Source organism: Lissotriton helveticus, chromosome 5_1 (genome assembly GCF_964261635.1).
Source record: "Lissotriton helveticus chromosome 5_1, aLisHel1.1, whole genome shotgun sequence".
In the NCBI taxonomy this organism is placed as follows: Eukaryota; Metazoa; Chordata; class Amphibia; order Caudata; family Salamandridae; genus Lissotriton; species Lissotriton helveticus.
This window is the reverse complement of record NC_136065.1, coordinates 28,709,236-28,721,501: the sequence shown is the minus strand read 5'-3', so window position 1 is coordinate 28,721,501 and position 12,266 is coordinate 28,709,236.

The following is a 12,266-nucleotide window of genomic DNA, read 5'->3' as shown; positions in this document are numbered from 1 at the left end:
ATGTGGCGAGAGTGTAACAGTTTGTCGAGTTACTGTCTAATGAGTGTGAGATTGGTACAGGGTGTGGCGTTACTGTCTAATGTGGTGAGAGTGGGACAGGGTGTGGAGTTACTGTCTAATGTGTATGAGAGTGGGACAGGGTGTGGAGTTACTGTCTAATGTGTATGATAGTGGTACAGGGTGTGGCGCTACTGTCTAATGAGAGTGTGAGAGTGGGACAGGGTGTGGCGTTACTGTCTGATGTGGCAAGATTTGACAGGGTGTGGAGATACTGTCTAATGAGTGTGAGAGTGGGACAGGGTGTGGAGGTACTGTCTCATGTGATGAGAGTGGGACAGGGTGTGGAGTTACTGTCTAATGAGTGTGAGATTGGGACAAGGTGTGGAGTTACTGTCTAATGAGCGTGAGATTGGGACAGGGTGTGGCGTTACTGTCTAATGTGGTGAGAGTGGGACAGGGTGTGGAGTTACTGTCTAATGAGTGTGAGATTGGTACAGGGTTTGGCGTTACTGTCTAATGTGGTGAGAGTGGGACAGGGTGTGGCGTTACTGTCTAATGAGTGTGAGATTGGGACAGGGAGTGGCATTACTCTCTAATGTGGTGAGAGTAGGAGAGGGTGTGGTGTTACTGTCTAATGAGTGTGAGAGTGGGACAGGGTGTGGCGTTACTGTCTAATGTGTGTGAGAGTGGGACAGGATGTGGCGTTACTGTCTAATGTGGCGAGAGTGGGACAGGGTGTGGAGTTACTGTCTAATGAGTGTGAGATTGGGAAAGGGTGTGTGGCGTTACTGTCTAATGAGTGTGAGATTGGGACAGGGTGTGGAGTTACTGTCTAATGAGTGTGAGATTGGGACAGGGTGTGGAGTTACCGTCTAATGAGTGTGAGAGTGGGAGAGGGTGTGGCGTTACTGTCGAATGTGTGTGAGAGTGGGATAGGGTGTGGTGTTACTGTCTAATGTGTGAGATTGGGACAGGGTTTGGGGTTACTGTCTAATGAGTTTGAGATTGGGACAGGGTGTGGCGTTACTGTCTAATGTGTGTGAGAGTGGGACAGGGTGTGGCGTTACTGTCTAATGAGTGTGAGAGTGGGACAGTGTGTGGGGTTACTGTCTGATGTGGCGAGATTGGGACAGGTTGTGGCATTACTGTCTAATGAGTTTGAGAGTGGGACAGGGTGTGATGTTACTGTCTAATGAGTTTGAGATTGGGACAGGGTGTAGAGTTACTGTCTAATGAGTGTGAGAGTTGGACAGGGTGTGAAATTACTGTCTAATGAGTGTGAGATTGGGACAGGGTGTGGCGTTACTGTCTAATGTGATGAGAGTGGGACAGAGTGTGGCGTTACTGTCTAATGTGATGAGAGTGGGACAGAGTGTGGCGTTACTGTCTAACGTGATGAGAGTGGGACAGAATATGGCGGTACTGTCTAATGTGTGTGAGAGTGGGACAGGGTGTGGAGTTACTGTCTAATGTGTATGAGAGTGGGACAGGGTGTGGCGTTACTGTCTAATGTGTATGAGAGTGGGACACGGTGTGTAGTTACTGTCTAATGTGGCGAGAGTGGGACAGGTTGTCGAGTTACTGTCTAATGAGTGTGAGAGTGGGACAGGGTGTGGAGTTACTGTCTGATGTGTGTGAGAGTGGGACAGGGTGTGGAGTTACTGTCTAATGAGTGTGAGAGTGGGACAGGGTGTGGTGTTACTGTCTAATGTGTGTGAGAGTTGGACAGGGTGTGAAGTTACTGTCTATTGAGATTGGGACAGGGTGTGGCGTTACTGTCTAATGAGTTTGAGATTGGGACAGGGTGTGGCATTACTGTCTAATGTGGGACAGGGTGTGGCGTTACTGTCTAATGTGATGATAGTGGGACAGAGTGTGGCGTTACTGTCTAATGTGATGAGAGTGGGACAGAGTGTGGCGTTACTGTCTAATGTGGTGAGAGTGGGACAGGATGTGGCGGTACTGTCTTTTGTGTATGAGAGTGGGACAGGGTGTGGCGTTACTGTCTAATGTGTTTGAGAGTGGGACAGGGTGTGGCGTTACTGTCTAATGTGGTAAGAGTGGGAGAGGGTGTGGAGTTACTGTCTAATGTGTATGAGAGTGGGACAGGGTGTGGCGCTACTGTCTAATGAGTGTGGGAGAGTGGGATAGGGTGTGGCGTTACTGTCTAATGTGTGTGAGAGTGGGACAGGGTGTGGCGCTACTGTCTAATGAGTGTGGGAGAGTGGGATAGGGTGTGGCGTTACTGTCTAATGTGTTTGAGAGTGGGACAGGGTGTGGCGTTACTGTCTAATGTGTGTGAGAGTGGGACAGGGTGTGGCGTTACTGTCTAATGAGTGTGAGAGTGGGAGAGGGTGTGGAGTTACTGTCTAATGTGTATGAGAGTGGGACAGGGTGTGGCGCTACTGTCTAATGAGTGTGGGAGAGTGGGATAGGGTGTGGCGTTACTGTCTGATGTGGCAAGATTGGATAGGGTGTGGAGATACTGTCTAATGAGTGTGAGAGTGGGACAGGGTGTGGAGGTACTGTCTCATGTGATGAGAGTGGGACAGGGTGTGGAGTTACTGTCTAATGAGTGTGAGATTGGGACAAGGTGTGGAGTTACTGTCTACTGAGTGTTAGATTGGGACAGGGTGTGGCGTTACTGTCTAATGTGGTGAGAGTGGGACAGGGTGTGGAGTTACTGTCTAATGAGTGTGAGATTGGGACAGGGTGTGTCGCATTACTGTCTAATGAGTGTGAGATTGGGACAGGGTGTGGCGTTACTGTCTAATGTGTGTGAGAGTGGGACAGGGTGTGGCGTTACTGTCTAATGAGTGTGAGAGTGGGAGAGGGTGTGGAGTTACTGTCTAATGAGTGTGAGAGTGGGACAGGGTGTGGAGTTACTGTCTAATGTGTATGAGAGTGGGACAGGGTGTGGCGCTACTGTCTAATGAGTGTGGGAGAGTGGGATAGGGTGTGGCGTTACTGTCTAATGTGTTTGAGAGTGGGACAGGGTGTGGCGTTACTGTCTAATGTGTGTGAGAGTGGGACAGGGTGTGGCGTTACTGTCTAATGAGTGTGAGAGTGGGAGAGGGTGTGGAGTTACTGTCTAATGTGTGTGAGAGTGGGACAGGGTGTGGCGTTACTGTCTAATGAGTGTGGGAGAGTGGGATAGGGTGTGGCGTTACTGTCTGATGTGGCGAGATTGGATAGGGTGTGGAGATACTGTCTAATGAGTGTGAGAGTGGGACAGGGTGTGGAGGTACTGTCTCATGTGATGAGAGTGGGACAGGGTGTGGAGTTACTGTCTAATGAGTGTGAGATTGGGACAAGGTGTGGAGTTACTGTCTACTGAGTGTTAGATTGGGACAGGGTGTGGAGTTACTGTCTAATGAGTGTGAGATTGGGACAGGGTGTGTCGCATTACTGTCTAATGAGTGTGAGATTGGGACAGGGTGTGGCGTTACTGTCTAATGTGTGTGAGAGTGGGACAGGGTGTGGCGTTACTGTCTAATGAGTGTGAGAGTGGGAGAGGGTGTGGAGTTACTGTCTAATGAGTGTGAGAGTGGGACAGGGTGTGGCGTTACTGTCTAATGTGGTGAGAGTGGGACAGGGTGTGGAGTTACTGTCTAATGAGTGTGAGATTGGGACAGGGTGTGTCGCATTACTGTCTAATGAGTGTGAGATTGGGACAGGGTGTGGAGTTACTGTCTAATGAGTGTGAGATTGGGACAGGGTGTGGAGTTACTGTCTAATGAGTGTGAGATTGGGACAGGGTGTGGCGTTACTGTCTAATGTGTGTGAGAGTGGGACAGGGTGTGGCGTTACTGTCTAATGAGTGTGAGAGTGGGACAGGGTGTGGGGTTACTGTCTAATGAGTGTGAGATTGGGACAGGGTGTGGCGTTACTGTCTAATGTGTGTGAGAGTGGGACAGGGTGTGGCATTACTGTCTAATGAGTGTGAGAGTGGGACAGGGTGTGGGGTTACTGTCTGATGTGGCGAGATTGGGACAGGGTGTGGGGTTACTGTCTAATGATTTTTAGAGTGGGACAGGGTGTGATGTTACTGTCTAATGAGTGTGAGATTGGGATAGGGTGTAGAGTTACTGTCTAATGAGTGTGAGAGTTGGACAGGGTGTGAAGTTACTGTCTAATGAGTGTGAGATTGGGACAGGGTTTGACGTTACTGTCTAATGAGTTTGAGATTGGGACAGGGTGTGGCATTACTGTCTAATGTGGTGAGAGTGGGACAGGGTGTGGCGTTACTGTCTAATGTGATGAGAGTGGGACAGAGTGTGGCGTTACTGTCTAATGTGATGAGAGTGGGACAGAGTGTGGAGTTACTGTCTAATGTGGTGAGAGTGGGACAGGATGTGGCGGTACTGTCTAATGTGTGTGAGAGTGGGACAGGGTGTGGCGTTACTGTCTAATGTGTATGAGAGTTGGACAGGGTGTGGCGTTACTGTCTAATGTGTATGAGAGTGGGACAGGGTGTGGAGTTACTGTCTAATGTGGCGAGAGTGTAACAGTTTGTCGAGTTACTGTCTAATGAGTGTGAGATTGGTACAGGGTGTGGCGTTACTGTCTAATGTGGTGAGAGTGGGACAGGGTGTGGAGTTACTGTCTAATGTGTATGAGAGTGGGACAGGGTGTGGAGTTACTGTCTAATGTGTATGATAGTGGTACAGGGTGTGGCGCTACTGTCTAATGAGAGTGTGAGAGTGGGACAGGGTGTGGCGTTACTGTCTGATGTGGCAAGATTTGACAGGGTGTGGAGATACTGTCTAATGAGTGTGAGAGTGGGACAGGGTGTGGAGTTACTGTCTAATGAGTGTGAGATTGGGACAAGGTGTGGAGTTACTGTCTAATGAGCGTGAGATTGGGACAGGGTGTGGCGTTACTGTCTAATGTGGTGAGAGTGGGACAGGGTGTGGAGTTACTGTCTAATGAGTGTGAGATTGGTACAGGGTTTGGCGTTACTGTCTAATGTGGTGAGAGTGGGACAGGGTGTGGCGTTACTGTCTAATGAGTGTGAGATTGGGACAGGGAGTGGCATTACTCTCTAATGTGGTGAGAGTAGGAGAGGGTGTGGTGTTACTGTCTAATGAGTGTGAGAGTGGGACAGGGTGTGGCGTTACTGTCTAATGTGTGTGAGAGTGGGACAGGATGTGGCGTTACTGTCTAATGTGGCGAGAGTGGGACAGGGTGTGGAGTTACTGTCTAATGAGTGTGAGATTGGGAAAGGGTGTGTGGCGTTACTGTCTAATGAGTGTGAGATTGGGACAGGGTGTGGAGTTACTGTCTAATGAGTGTGAGATTGGGACAGGGTGTGGAGTTACCGTCTAATGAGTGTGAGAGTGGGAGAGGGTGTGGCGTTACTGTCGAATGTGTGTGAGAGTGGGATAGGGTGTGGTGTTACTGTCTAATGTGTGAGATTGGGACAGGGTTTGGGGTTACTGTCTAATGAGTTTGAGATTGGGACAGGGTGTGGCGTTACTGTCTAATGTGTGTGAGAGTGGGACAGGGTGTGGCGTTACTGTCTAATGAGTGTGAGAGTGGGACAGTGTGTGGGGTTACTGTCTGATGTGGCGAGATTGGGACAGGTTGTGGCATTACTGTCTAATGAGTTTGAGAGTGGGACAGGGTGTGATGTTACTGTCTAATGAGTTTGAGATTGGGACAGGGTGTAGAGTTACTGTCTAATGAGTGTGAGAGTTGGACAGGGTGTGAAATTACTGTCTAATGAGTGTGAGATTGGGACAGGGTGTGGCGTTACTGTCTAATGTGATGAGAGTGGGACAGAGTGTGGCGTTACTGTCTAATGTGATGAGAGTGGGACAGAGTGTGGCGTTACTGTCTAACGTGATGAGAGTGGGACAGAATATGGCGGTACTGTCTAATGTGTGTGAGAGTGGGACAGGGTGTGGAGTTACTGTCTAATGTGTATGAGAGTGGGACAGGGTGTGGCGTTACTGTCTAATGTGTATGAGAGTGGGACACGGTGTGTAGTTACTGTCTAATGTGGCGAGAGTGGGACAGGTTGTCGAGTTACTGTCTAATGAGTGTGAGAGTGGGACAGGGTGTGGAGTTACTGTCTGATGTGTGTGAGAGTGGGACAGGGTGTGGAGTTACTGTCTAATGAGTGTGAGAGTGGGACAGGGTGTGGTGTTACTGTCTAATGTGTGTTATGTTATGTTATGTTATTAGGTGTTTTATTAAGCGCTCAGCTACTCAAGCAGAGTGTCCCGGCGCTGACAGACCTAACATAGCACAACCCCGGCCTCGGAGGAGAGATTAGAGTCAGAACAGCCACATTTTTAGCTCTTTCCTGAAGGAACCTAAGTCCTCGTTCTTTCTCAGAGCGAGTGGCTGAGCATTCCAGGCCCGCGGAACCAGATATTTAAAGGACCGGCCCCTGGTCCGCGCGCGCCTAATTGCCGGGACTGTGGCCAATGACAGGGCAGCCGATCTTAAGGCTCTAGATGGATGGTGAAAGCCGACTCTCTTCCGCAGATAAATAGCCCCAATGCCATGAAGGGCTTTAAACACAGTGGTGAGAGCCTTGAACCTAATGCGTTGCCGGATTGGCAGCCAGTGCAAAGATTTCAAAAGAGCGGTGGCATGAGACCTGCGACCAAGGCCGAAGATTGCACGTGCTGCCGAGTTCTGCACTACCTGTAGGCGAGACAGAAGCTGTTCCGGTAGGCCAAGGTAGAGTACATTTGCATTATCCAACCTTGATCCCCCCAGAGCTTGCACCGTTGTTTTCCTATAGGCAATGGAAAGGAGAGGGAGGAATTTCCTTAACATTTTTAGTAACTTGAAGCACTGCCCGACCAGACCAAGAATTTGTGGTTTCAGTGAAAGACAGTTGTCCACCTTGATTCCAAGATTCTTAGCTACCGTAGAGTCAGTGGAGGGGGGATACATCCCCACAGGCCACCAGGCCTTCCAGCCAGGGTCAGGAGGGCACCCAAAGAATAGAAGCTCAGACTTGTCGGAGTTGCATTTCAACTGATTCAGTTGAAACCAGGCAAATACAGCTCCCAGGCAGTTCTTAATGCTCTCGCCATCAAAGTCCGAGTTTTTACAGCATGTGAAAAGAAGCTGAGTGTCATCGGCGTACGAGACAATCTGGGCACCAAAAGACTCTGCCAGTGCCGCGAGAGGGGACATATAGATATTAAAGAGAGTGGGGCTCAGGATCGACTCCTGAGGGACTCCCACCTCCAAAGGCGGCACTGCAGCAAAATACGGCGGGGCCCAGACTGTCTGTTGTCGGTTGGATAGAAACGACTCAAACCATCTGAACACCGTTCCCCGAACACCAATCTCCGAGAGTCTTGATAGGAGGTGGTCATGGGGAACGGTGTCAAACGCCGCCGAAAGGTCTAATAACACTAACAGGGCTTTCCCTCCATTGTCAAGAACCTCCTTGATGGCCTCTGACACCTCCAACAGTGCCGATTCAGTGCTCAGATTAGCCCTGAAACTGGACTGGGTGTAGTGCAGGATCTCATGGGACTCCACAAAGTTGGACAGGACAGAGTGCACATGTTTCTCAGCCACCTTGTCTAGGACTGGAAGCAACAAAATCGGCCGATAATTGGCATGGATACTAGGATCCAGGGACGGCTTTTTTAGAAGGGGAGAACCATCGCCTGTTTCCAAGCCAACGGCACGATACCTGTTTCCAAAGACCATTTTAAGATTGAATTAACGATCGGGTTAACTTTGTATGCCATTTTGACTAGAAATTTTGCGGGGCATGGATCGAGTGGGGAACCAGATTTCCTTTTAGACAGCACTTTCACGGAGGTTTGCAGATCAATAGGGGGAAAGGTACCAAGAGTGGGCTGTCCAATGGCCACTTTAGGAATGCCGGGTCCTGGGTTAAGCATACCCCCAGCCACACGAGCTGGAAAAGTTTCCTGGATGCTCGTGATCTTATTCGCAAAAAAGCTTGCCAGTTGGAGCACCCAAGGTTCCGAAAAGGAGCACTTAGGTGTGATAGCAGCCGGAGAGGTAAATTCCTTCACCACGAGGAAGATCTCTTTGCTGATGTTACGGGCCTCCTCAAATCGTCTGGCAAAGTATTATTTTTTCCTCAGATAGATCTCCCTATGGTAGGCCCTGATACTGTTCTTATACGCCTCCTTCAGGGGTTCCAGATAGCTTACTCTCCAGGCTCTTTCAGATTTCTTAAACAGCCTACGGCTGGAGTTAAGCACTGGGGTGAACCATGGAGCAGAAGCGCGAGACGAGATCTTAGAGGGCCGCTCAGGCGGCGCCAGCTCCTTCAAACAGCGTGCAAGCCACATTTGAAAAAGATTAATATCTGCCTCAATATCACCCACCAACAAGCAGGGGTGGTTCAGCAGGTATTGTTCAATCATGTCCGGTGATACTCTATGGAAAGCAAAGGGTGTCTGAGATGCGCGCCCTTTATCCCTAGTGGAGGAGCCCGATTTGTGCCAAATAGCAAAGGTCACCAGCATATGGTCAGACCAGAGTATTGGGAGGGGGGAGGAGACTCTAATAGGGGTGGTAGAAAAAATGTGGTCCAGCGTGTGTCCCTTGCTGTGCGTAGGTGAAGCCAGATAGGGTAATAGGCCCAAAGGCTTAGTAGAGTCTAAAGGCTTGATCGTGTCCACCGCCTCTGCTTCATCAAAATGGATATTAAAATCGCCAAGGAGAATGCAATGTTTAAACTGCATGCACAATGCCGAGATCACAGAGGAGAGTTCCTCGTGAAAAGATCCCAAAGGGCCCGGGGGTTTATAGACCAGCAATCCTGCACAGGATTGGACTGGTGTCAGTGATAAACAAAAACCCAGCGCTTCGGCCCCTTGAATATCTTCTGTTGGTATAATGGAGCATTTAAAGCGCCTGTCTATCACTAGGGCGACGCCCCCACCTCTACCCAAGCCCCGGTCTTTCCTTAACATAAAGTAGTTGGGGGGCAAGGCATTGGCGATGTCCGGCCCAGACGCCTCACCAAGCCAAGTTTCTGTCAAGAAAAGACAGACAGGTTTAGAGTCAGACAGTAAGTTGAACAGGTCCTGGGCATGTTTGCTCACTGACCGAGCATTCACGAGGGCGCAGCTAAAAACATGCTTAAGGTGATCCGGCCCTGATGTTGGGTCACCTGCATACCCCAACTCCCTGGTGTCTACCGGCCAGGCTTCACTAGGTGACCAGCCACAGCCGGAACAGAAGGGGTTGCCCTCACAGTTGAGGCCATGAGAAGTGCATTCACTACTGCAGGAACTTCTTAAGCTCAGAAGTTGCTCTGACGAATACCCCAATAGTGAATTTTGGGGCCGTCTCAGGAGGTCGCCAGGGCGTCCGCCCCCGACCGCCTCTGGGACGCTGTCGGGTGCAGACGGGCTTTCCTTAGGCGCTCCTGGGCGCGGGTCAGGTGCGTATGCTGTACGCGTCCGCTGCGCAGAGCCATCCCCCTCTAGATTTATAGTCCCGCCCGTGGGTCCGCAAACCTTCCTCATCCAAGATGGCCGCCGTACTAGTGCGTAGCCTCCCTGACCCTCAATGCCCCTCAGCTCGTAATCAGCTGAGAGGGGAGCGCCCAGATCACAATCGGCGATAGGATGTCAGGAGAAGCAGCGCGATGGTGAAGGGAGACAGGTAGGTGCTCGACTGCCCCCAGAAAAGGGGTGAGAGCAGAGCCCAATGCCTGTGAGTGAGAAGATAGAAAGGTCTCCCGGCTTTCCGCCTCAGGAGAAAGAAGTATGCAGAGAGCAAGGCAGTTCAATTAAAAAGTAATGGCACAGGCCACACACAGAGCAGCTATAATTAAACACAGCACAGCTATCACAATTTTACAATTTCCAGAATGGGTAAAAAGAGTTTTAAAAAGTGCCGCTCCGCCAGGCGTCCGCACTGGAGTCGCGCTAATGTAAGTCTGATCAGAACACGGGAGGGACGCTAGATTTATAGTCCTGCCCGTGAGTCCGCAAACCTTCCTCACCCAAGATGGCCGCCGTACTAGTGCGCAGCCTCCCTGACCCTCAATGCCCCTCAGCTCGTAATCAGCTGAGAGGGGAGCGCCCAGATCACAATCGGCGATAGGATGTCAGGAGAAGCGGCGCGATGGTGAAGGGAGACAGGTAGGTCCTCGACTGCCCCCAGAAAAGGGGTGAGAGCAGAGCCCAAAGCCTGTGAGTGAGAAGATAGAAAGGTTTCCCGGCTTTCCGCCTCAGGAGAAAGATGTATGTAGAGAGCAAGGCAGTTCAATTAAAAAGTAATGGCACGGGCCACACACAGAGCAGCTATAATTAAACACAGCACAACTATCACAATTTTACAATTCCCAGAATGGGTAAAAAGAGTTTTAAAAAGTGCCGCTCCGCCAGGCGTCCGCACTGGAGTCGCGCTAATGTAATGTTTTGTGTGAGAGTGGGACAGGGTGTGGAGTTACTGTCTAATGAGTTTGAAAGTGGGACAGGGTGTGGAGTTACTGTCTGATGTGTGTGAGAGTGGGACAGAGTGAGGCGTTACTGTCTAATGTGTATGAGAGTGGGACAGGGTGTGGAGTTACTGTCTAATGAGTATGAGAGTGGGACAGGGTCTGGCACTACTGTCTAATGTGGCGAGAGTGGGACAGGGTGTGGAGTTACTGTCTAATGAGTGTGAGAGTGGGACAGAGTGTGGTGTTAGTGCCAGAACTGCTCACTTTGGAACTGGAGAACCTGTATCGAGCCTCGGCGTTAGCTCAATATCCACCTATTAAGTGAAGCGGCAGAGGGAGCAAGTGAAGGCTCTTTCCTTGTTGTGTGATATTACACACCAGCAGAGGGTGGCTAGATATCCGGGGTTCAAGGCACAAAGGAGAGAGGACGGTTAATGGTGGGGTGGAGGGGACAAGGGTTTCTGGTGCTGGGCACCGACCAGCACTGATGGGCTTGCCTTTGGTGCGCCAACTGCACGTGTCCTCACTGCCATTGTCATTAAGTAGGTCCTGGGAGGGGGAAGAAGCACGATGGACGGAGCTGAGTTGAAGCACAACTGCAATTCAGGAGAGAGGTGGAAAGGAGCAGGGGGAGGAGGGAGAGGGTTCAGGCAGGGCAGAAGGGCGGGAAAGGGGTGTAGAGAAGATGGAGAGACAGCAAAGGTCTGAAGGAAGATGAGAAATGCCACACAGAGGCAAAAAGAGCAATGGAAACAGTACAGAAAAGTCACAGAAAGAGTAAGAAAAGACTGGGGAAATAGGCACAAAAAGTGAGTAAAAGGCACAAAACATTTCAGTGAGAGTTAGAGAATAGGCACAAAGAGTGAGAGAAAAGGCACAAGGAGCGAGAGATAGTGCACAGAAAAATTGCACTAATAGTGAAAAAAAGGGTAGGAAGAGCGCCGAAAGAGGTGCCAAAAGTCACATAGAGAGAGAGAAGGAGGGAAAGAGGATAAGATGAGAGAGCCAGAGGGAGAGAGGCAAAGCGGGTGCCCTTGAGGCACTGGAACTGGGTCCAAAAGAGCCTTGAGCAGTTGGAGGATGGGTCTCAGGTAACACCGTACGGGGGCTGGGCCTATGCACCTGCTCAACGTTCAGGTGGACATTGCGTGTGATTAGCAGGCAATTGTGTGAGCATGTGTTTTCCGCCTGAATTCACGTGTGATCAGCAGGTCATCACATATGATTAGTGGGACATTGCACGTAATCAGGGGGACATCACGTGTGATCAACCTGACATGATGTGTGTGATCAGTGGTTTATCACATGTAATCAGCAGGACATTGGATGTCGGAGTTGAACAAAAACTGAGTGAAACTCTGCTCCATAACTTTCGTCTCACCCCAATAAATAAAAGAGAAACCTCACATACCTTTGGTAAAACAACAAGTAGATCTATCTTTACATGCTAAAATGCATATAGTCATCTCACAAAAGTGAAAATGAAAATATAGCAAGCAGTGAGAGAGGTGATGATTTTGGGGTCCTCCCTAACCTGGGGAGACAACAAATCAGAAGCCTTGAGCACAAAGAGCTGAACGATTCGGTGGTGGTCCCATCCTCCTAGGGCCACCACAAGCACAGTTACGTGCAAAAATTCAATCCCAATCAAAGGCCCTGCAAAGCATTATGGGACGATATTCTAGAGTGCCGTGAATATTATAGTATCCAATATCAAAACATTTTTCGAGCGGCAGCGGCTCTCCCGGCTCAGTATCGTCGGCGTAGAAGACGATGTTGATGTCATTCAAGATGGGCGGAGAGCTGCTTGTTAATTTTTTTCTCCAGGATTGCAGGAGAGAGGTGGGCCTGTAGT